Consider the following 8702-nt stretch of genomic DNA (forward strand, 5'->3'; position numbering starts at 1 on the left):
TCTCACAGCGCACCACTCCTTTTTTTTTCTCCCCCCCTCTTATCCCTTCTCTTATGTGAGCAATGTTGAGGTCTCAGATCCACTAGCCGGCCAGAATGTTGTTATGTCGTCTAGCCTTGTGCCCCTTTATCTAAGTTGAGTTAGGGCTGAATATTTTTCTGAAGTGTGGCTGATGCCATATGAACGGAGCAGTCCAAAGCTGTCACTGACCTTGTATTTTATCATCGGGCCATACGTCACAAACGAGAAAAGAGATCGCACTGTGGTTTTATTGCAGTTACATGTGCTTCAGTATTTAAGAGGCAATTAACATATAAAAAAAAACATGTCCTGGGGCGAGTATTTGGCAGTGTCCCATGGAGAGATAGATAGGTCCTACAAATTGTTCCCAGCTTGGAACATTCTGAACCTGATAGGAGAAGTGAGGATGGTGATACTGGATAACTCCTGAGAGTAGCTATTGATTGGGTGATAAGATGCGGCTGACACTGACACAGGATGGACCAGCCCAAAGTATGAAACCTAATATAGTCAGCAGCACCACTGACCATCTGGAGAGAAAATAACTGAGCAGGACTTTGTTATACCATTTGTAGCACACCTCTATTCTCAAAACTGACCAGGATGTCTTTCTTAACCACACCCTGGTTGAAACCTTGCAGAAGACAGATTGGTAATTACCCTGTGAAAGGGAAAGGATGCCAAACTCTTTTTATAGGCACAGTAGGAGTTTGAAATGTCTTATGACCCCCTCATGTGCCCCCTCCCCCGACACTGGCCTCCTGGGCACCATTAACACCAGAGAGGGGCATTGGTTTGGAGTTTTGGGCAGGACCAGAGAATAGAGAGTACTCACATCTGGAAGGCATTATGCTGCAGCCTCGGGGTGAAACGCAGGGAGACGATGACGAGGGACTGACTGTGATTTGACCGAGCTGTGTGTGTTTTACATGGGGTTACTTGGCTGTATTGTTGGTAGGAATCAGTACACTCTCTGGTTTCTTTACAAATGGGTTGATAGAGAGAGATAATGAAGTACAGTGTGAGCCTTGTGTGAGGCGTGCGAATGCGTGTGGCACAGCACTGATCCTGTATGGCTCTTTGTTCATGTGACTTGTTTGAAGAGTGGGTCTTTGGCTCAGAGGCAGGATGTAAAGCCCTGGACCCTTGGCAACAGAGCAGCTCCATCGGAGCTGGGCTCAAACAAGCTGTCTTTGTGTGCTGCCCCTCCCTTCCTTCCCCTAACCCTTACCTACAGGGCTAACTCTACCTATAGGTCTAATGCACCAGGTGCTGTGCCTCATTAGCCTCAGAGCGGCCCGCCTGCTGCTGCCTATAGAAACTTACCTCAGCACTTTGACCTTCAGGCAAGTGGCTTTCAGAGCCCTGACATCAGCCAGAGGCAGAGAGCCGTCAGCTGACAGGGAGCAGCCTGTGATATCGCAGACGCCCTTATGCCATATATAGGACTCTTCCTCTGGTTCAAGGGCTGCTGTAATAATAAAAAAAATCATCTGGTTAGTCCAAGCCTCATTTGGGCCATGAAATCTCTTGGCTCAGTACAGTACTTGGAGACCTTCATCTCTGACAGCAGTTACTGAGGACACATGTGTCATTAATAAAATGTTTCTCAATGTCCTTGAAATTATTTCTTGCTATTTGTTATATTTTCCTGGCCACACTTTTACACCTCCGCTCCCGGTCTGTTTTTAGTGCTCTGTAGCTCTTGACCACATGTTACCCTGGGCTCGCTGCCTCTGCTCTGCACTCCTGCCCCTTCTCCCCTTTTCAGTGCATCTGAGCCGCCTCTTTGTCCATCCTCCTGCTGTCAATCCACTTCTAGTGAGCTGGTGTTTTGCAGACGCTCCCTCTGAGACCAGTGACCTCATCAACAGGCAGGAAGTCGAAGGGTTCAAGTTCCTCCTGAGAGAGTCGTCCGGGACAGATCTGCTGGACTCAAGGAGGGGAGTGCTGAGGGGCTTGGGGGTGTGGAGACTGGAGCCCTGGTCCATTCTCACTGTCAGACCACGCCACATCATTATTATCTTTCTCATGGTCATAAACCTTTTTATAGACATCATTTGTGACTTGGATATTCCCAGTGGAACCAGTTTGATCCAGGTGCCTCCACTTCCCAACTTTGAATCACTGCAACGTGAGAATGGAACAATGAGCAGGAAGAGTCACATTCAGAAACTAAAATGACAGAAGGAAGAAGGAGTCTTTTAACAAATGACTTCAAAAATATCCACGTTGTGTTTTTTTAAAAGGCTCTTGATGAGTTCTGGCCACAGAGGTCTTTCTCGTCAACCCAAGAGGCAGAGGAATAATCATCAAGCCTACGTGACCGTGATTGGGGCTTCTCAGTGAAGCAGGTCAAGGACTGTTCAGCTTAGTTTCCTCAACAATGAGTCAGTGGGAACATAAACTAAAGCTAATATGACGCCTAACTGACCACGCCCACACGGCCTTACCAAGACCACTCTGCACGTTATTGCTTTGTGCTCATGTTGTAAGGCTTAAGTGTGTTTTAATGAGACTGTTCAGAAAACTGATTATAATAAAGATTTATTGCAGCATAAACATTTAGATATAATTATAAAACACACCTAAAAAATAAACTTTCATTAGTTCTGTTAGATGTGAATGCCCTTTTCCCCTACATTATTGATCTTTTGCTGCTGTATCCTGAGAGCTCTGGCATGTGAGTGCATGTTCACACTAGATCAATGGAGTAGCAATTAAATGTAACCTGCAGCTATCATGTGAACGCAGCCTGTCAGGATCCTGGCTCTAAAAGCATAAGCAGACAGTGCAGTACATACTATACCTTCACATGACCACACACTTCTTTTGCCTCTGTGGGACTCCCACTTTCACTGATAACCTCCACCACTGAGTGCTGTGCTGCACATCTGTTATGAGCAGAAAAACACTGCTGTTGCAGCCAGGCACTGCCACTCCCAACATGTTGAGAAAAAGATGCTCCCTCTGCCAGAAAGCCCATAGCGATTTTGTGTAGAAATCAGAAGACAGAATACAAGACTGAACAGAAATGTAAGCGGTGGGTGGGGAATGTTGAACTGGGCACAACTCAGATTTTTGCCAAAGGGGACATTGTGCCCAGATGTGTGGGAGCAACACAGAACGTCAACTCATCAAGGCGCAGTCCATTCTCCTCAATAAATCTGCCGCACTTCCAGTCTCTTGGCGTCAGTGACTTGGTCGCTTTTTCTTGCACGTACAAATAATGAGCTGTTAGGGCTTTGACAAGGGTCTTCCTGTCTGTCCGCACTTCTGCACTGCACAGGGCTAGCAGAGGGACAGAAGGAAGTGTTAACATGTATTTTTATCTTTAGTCTTATCACTCAGGAAGAAAACGGCACTGATAGATTGAGCCCACAGAAACCCACAGGCCCTGAAAAGATAGTCCTGAAAAATGCTTTAACCTGTTACTTGCCGTCCCCAGTGATCAGGGAGCTAAGATTATGATTAGGGCTAGGGACGGCAAATGTGATGTAAGTTGTATTTCTCTCACTCAGATTTTACGCATATTTTTAGAAACTAGAAGTTCTTGTGAAGTTCTCAGTGTCAGATTAAGTGTTGAAACACTGCTGCTTGTATCCCATATGCACATAAAGACATTACTATCATAAATTATTGTAGGAAAGCAATATAAAGTCCATGTTTGTTTGCTTTGTGAGTTTGTGCTTGTTAACCTGGCAAAAAGCAGATTGGTATTAACACAATTTTAATCTGGAAAGGCTACACTTTCAATCTTTCTGGAAAAGTGTGGGCTTTGAGGGGATGATATTTGTTGCATATTCGATCAAGCAAATCGTATTAGCCAAACACAGCAAAGTCTCAAACAACAGCTTTAGAAAAAACACTGAAGCTATTAAATACTTTTTTTTTTATGTTACTCATGTCTGTCTGTCTATATTAGCGCCTCATGTTTTTCCTGCCGGTTCAGTGTTGTTGATAAGTATTGATAAACATGCTTGTTGCCGGCGATATAAAACCCGCCTATTCACAGAAATACCGCCCTTTCATTGGTTTAAAACACCAGGGTTTTGAGCCGAACGTTGAAGATTGAAGTCTCTTAAGATAGGGCTGTGCAATTAATCAAAATTCGATTACAATTTCGATTATTACACTAAACGATTACAAACATTAGCATAATCGGAATGTTATTTATTTATTTTTTCAATTTTTTTCAATTTTTTTTATTTTCCCATCGCATTTCACGTGCAATGGCTCATGCTTTTGCCTGACATAAAAACAAACAGCTCTGTGTGATGAGGTCATCAGGCCGCGCTGCTCCGTTTACTTGCGCAGGTGTGAGGGCTGGCCAGCAGGGGGCAGGTGTGAAACAGAGACCTCTCCTTAATCGGGGCACACTTGAAATCATTTGTACTCTTATGACTGTTCAGAAAACAGAATATATTCAGCATTTTGATTAATAAATATATAAATAAAATAATCGTTTGAATAATCGTGATTTCAATTATGACAAAAATAATCGTGATTTTTCTTTTTTCAATAATCGAGCAGCCCTATCTTAAGATGTGCTTTTACGAGTTTGTGAAATCACAAATGTCGCCAGAAATAAAATTATGTTTCTGTGCTTTGTGATTTATAACACATTTTTAGAAGAATTTAAAAGTTATGGTGTTAACACTGACAAACATGTCCAATGCATGTCATATTCTTATTTATCTTACTTAAAGTTTTGAAATGTAGCCTATGAATGTCTAGTTTGAAATTAGGGCAAAGCCTGGTTCTGAATCTGAAAGTGCCTCAGTTCTCTTATCGAATCACTCAGACATTTTCCTACAAACCGAAGTTTGGATGTTCTTGTGATGTGCTCATGATGAAATCAGGTTTTAACATTTAGAGACTTGCCTTTAATAATGATGACGCCCACTGGTCATATCACAATTTCCCTCTGTAACACAGTCGCTGTGAAGGCTGTGCGTGTTGTTTGAAAAGCTTCTTCTATCCTGCCTGACTCTCTGCCAAATTTCATACATTAGTGGAACATTCAGATAGAGACAGCGGCGATGCTGGGAGGACAGTTACTGATACACTGTGACCCTTCTCACTGAAAACAGTCTAACTTTGTGGACATGCTTTTTGCTGTTTGCTCGATTCTCAAATTACATGCTCTCTGCTTCAGGAAATGTACCTTGCTAAAACGATTGGTTAAAGATTAGTTTAGTTGGAACGCGAAGGTCTCTGATTGTAAAGCCTTTTCCCCCCCCCATAAAGCCTATAGCTGTTGATAATTGTACAGAAAAAAAAGCATTGTGTGTGTGAATAAATTGCGTAGGAAAACCATGTGAAAGTGGCTTTGCTGATAAGCGCAGGTCACTGGAGACTGGCCGCTTTCGGGGTCAAGAAGGTCAGCACTAGAAATGCAGAATGTCAGTCACAAACCCTGTAGCGCAGTGTGGGAAAACCCAGAGTCGGAATAGGGAACATTTTCAGGTCGGTTTGAGATAATTGAAGTGCGTCCCGTGGATGGTGTGTGTGCGTTGGTCATGAGGAGTGGAGAGAAGGGGAGAGTGGACAGGGGAATGGAGATTGGGTCCTTGAGCAGGTCTGGTTCCCATTAGACCAGGGGCCCGCGGCCGGTTTGTTTGCACAGGCAGAAGGTCCCAGAGGAGAGCAGCTTGCCTGATGTTGCTCCTCCCAAATGGACCGCTTTTTTATTTTACAGGGAAACCCGGAATTTTACCCTCATCCTCTCTCCATCCCACCCACTGTCTTGGAACAAAGTCCAAAAGGGTCATATCTATCTAAACTGTTTACGGATGTTTGCTGTTGAGTGGTTTTAGAATGTTTTCACACTGCTGTAAAATTTATTAGCTTCCTGATTTTAAAAGTTTAAATGTTTTGGAAAAATTTACATTTTAAGCATTAAAACTCTATAAAGCAAATGCAGATCTAATACATCAGTCTCAATCGTAGTGGTGCTGTTTTTGAACATTCATAAAAGTTTGCGTCTGCTGTAAATCCTGTTCATTGACCCTTGCTCAAAGATATGGCCTCCATAAAAGCCTGAGTTGGTTTTTGAACATTTACAGTTTCAGATTTCACATAATATATACTATTTTTACTTACATAGGAATAGACTGACACTTTCTGAACACACTGACTAACGCACTTCTACTACTATTATCTGTCCCCATAAATAATGGGTGTCCAAATTATGACCTGGGGGCTTGAATTCGGCTTGATTGACTGAAATTGCCTTGATCATAAAGTTCAAAGCCATCGCAGTAAAACCTGCTAATGCACTTATTTTTCAATATTCACTACATAACTAACCTGTAAATGTACATTAGACTTTTTGTATAAGAGCTGATTTACAACATCATCAGTCAGTAGCTCGCAATTATGTATCTCTCAATGAAAAGTTGTGGCCACCGCTGCCATAAATTGATCCAAAAGAGTGCATCATCGTGTTCCCTGTAATAATTATCTCGCCGATGTGTAATGGGCATGCAACGACAGGTTTGCAGTGCTTATGGGTTGGGCTTCAACGCGGCACTCACACGCTGCTTGCAGGCATAATCACAGGGCTATCAATAAAAGCTTTCCACCAGAATTATAAAACAGGACTTGTGCAAGACTTCATTTTATTAGCTGTGCTCGTGTCATGGAACATTCTCCCAGTGTAAAATGTACGGCACGCTTCCTTCTCCTTAAAGGTAATGTCTGTAGGATGCAATCTTAGTGTTTTTAAAGGCACTACAACTACAACAGAACTTGCCCCAAGCTACACATGAGGACACAAGCATTAAATGTGGACATGTCATTCCTCATTTGAAAGCTAAGAACCTCAAGAGTTCAGTCACTGAGCCTTATGTTGTGGAAATTGTACTAGCACTTGGTTGCGGACAGGTGCTGGAATTGTGGAAGTAGGATCCCTTTCATTTCAAGTGGTTTTAACCATAAAGTGCTGCTTTCTGATTGAATAATTGTCTTGAAAACTAATAAACGCTTTAACATCAACATCATGTAAAATCATCAGTCTAAACCGTGTAGTACCGTATTTTCTGGACTATAAGTCGCTCCGGAGTATAAGTCTCACCAGCCTTGGCAACTACCTGGGTACGGAGGCGTAACTGCACCTTTTACAAGCCTCTCCCGGCATCACGTTGTTCAAGCTCTCATTTGCTCGTTCCTCCAGCTGTGGCCATCTGGCTTTTAGCCTGCCATTAGCTTTTTTTGTTTTCTTAATTGCAGTGAGAGTAACCTCCGCTTTTCGCCCGTCCTTCACAAGTTTCTCACTCACTCCACACTTTCTTTCTGCTACTCGATTACCTTTTTTTTCTTTAATCTTCAGTGGTACAGGAGTCGCAGAAATTATATATTTTGATATTTAAAAGTCGCACCTGAGTATAAGTCGCACCCCAAGCCAAACTATGAAAAAAGTGCGACGTATAGTCTGGAAAATACGGTAATTTACAGCTGTATTGATTTGGAGTGGATTCTGTTTATTCATTATGTAAAATGTTTTTGTAATTGTGAATTGTATATTATATTTCCTACATACCTCACCTTTAAGCAGCCCCCTTGAGTATACCCTTTGTTGCTTTACGTCAGGCGCTGGGATTCTTAAAGGGAACAGACAGCAGCCAGTCACTTGACACAGGCAGACACTGTTGCAGATTGACGGCAATAAAGGTCTCCTTGCCGCGACCACATGCTGAAACGATATAACCGGTAAAAATGGGCCGGGAGCCTGGTTGGTAGCAGCATGACTTTGACGCCACCGCAGTGTGACAGACAAGGCCGTAAAGATCTAAGTGGACAATGAGTGACTTAAAGCGAAACGCAGACCTGGTAAAACGCCGAGGAAGTTTGACCGGGCAGAGGAGGGGAGGGGGGGATTCAGGGGGCCGACGTGGGATGATGTTTCTCTTTGGACGCTCTGCAGGGAGTGGGGCCGTGATATATGGAAGCCAGAGCCCCGCTACATCTTTTCCTGGAAACATCTGAAGGAGGAGGTGGGGTTCGTCCAGAAACGGGGTGAGGGGGCAAGAGCGGTCCGTGGAGCCAGGATGGGAGTAATATTTCACTGAGGCCGTTAAATCAATTCGTCTCTTAAAGGGGCTAATGAACATTGAGTCCTTTGCTTTTGCAGCGCTCTGTGACTTACAAGGCCTGTCAGGATCCCAGGAGGTCCAGAGGTGGAGACCTATAGCATTTAACTCTGTTATTGGAACATGTTCAGTGTGACTTGTGTTTATCTTGTTGAACAAAGCAGGAATAGAAGTGGAAGTGGAAAAGGTGATTTCGCCATAAAAGATTCACATAGGCTTTTTCACACTATTCATGCACTAAAAGGAAGAATAACGTTGTCCCTTTTATACCAACTAAACATTATATAATGTATAACACCTGTAATGATGAATATGTATCACATACTTATATTATTTTTTTCACATACTGATATTTATATATATATATTTTTCATATTGGAGACAAATTTTGGCTTTAGCTAATTTCATTTGATCGACATTTCAAAGTAAACCTCATTTTATACAACAAAAATGTAGCAAAATAGTTTCCATTTGATTTCTCCTTGGTCCAAAGTTCACTCCAAACAATGAGCTGTACCTGTCATATAGGATTGGCTGCAGACCTGTAGATTACGAAAATTACATGTGGATAATAGCTTCTGTTAAACT

Source organism: Gobius niger (assembly GCF_951799975.1).
Source record: "Gobius niger genome assembly, chromosome: 10".
Classification (NCBI taxonomy): Eukaryota; Metazoa; Chordata; class Actinopteri; order Gobiiformes; family Gobiidae; genus Gobius; species Gobius niger.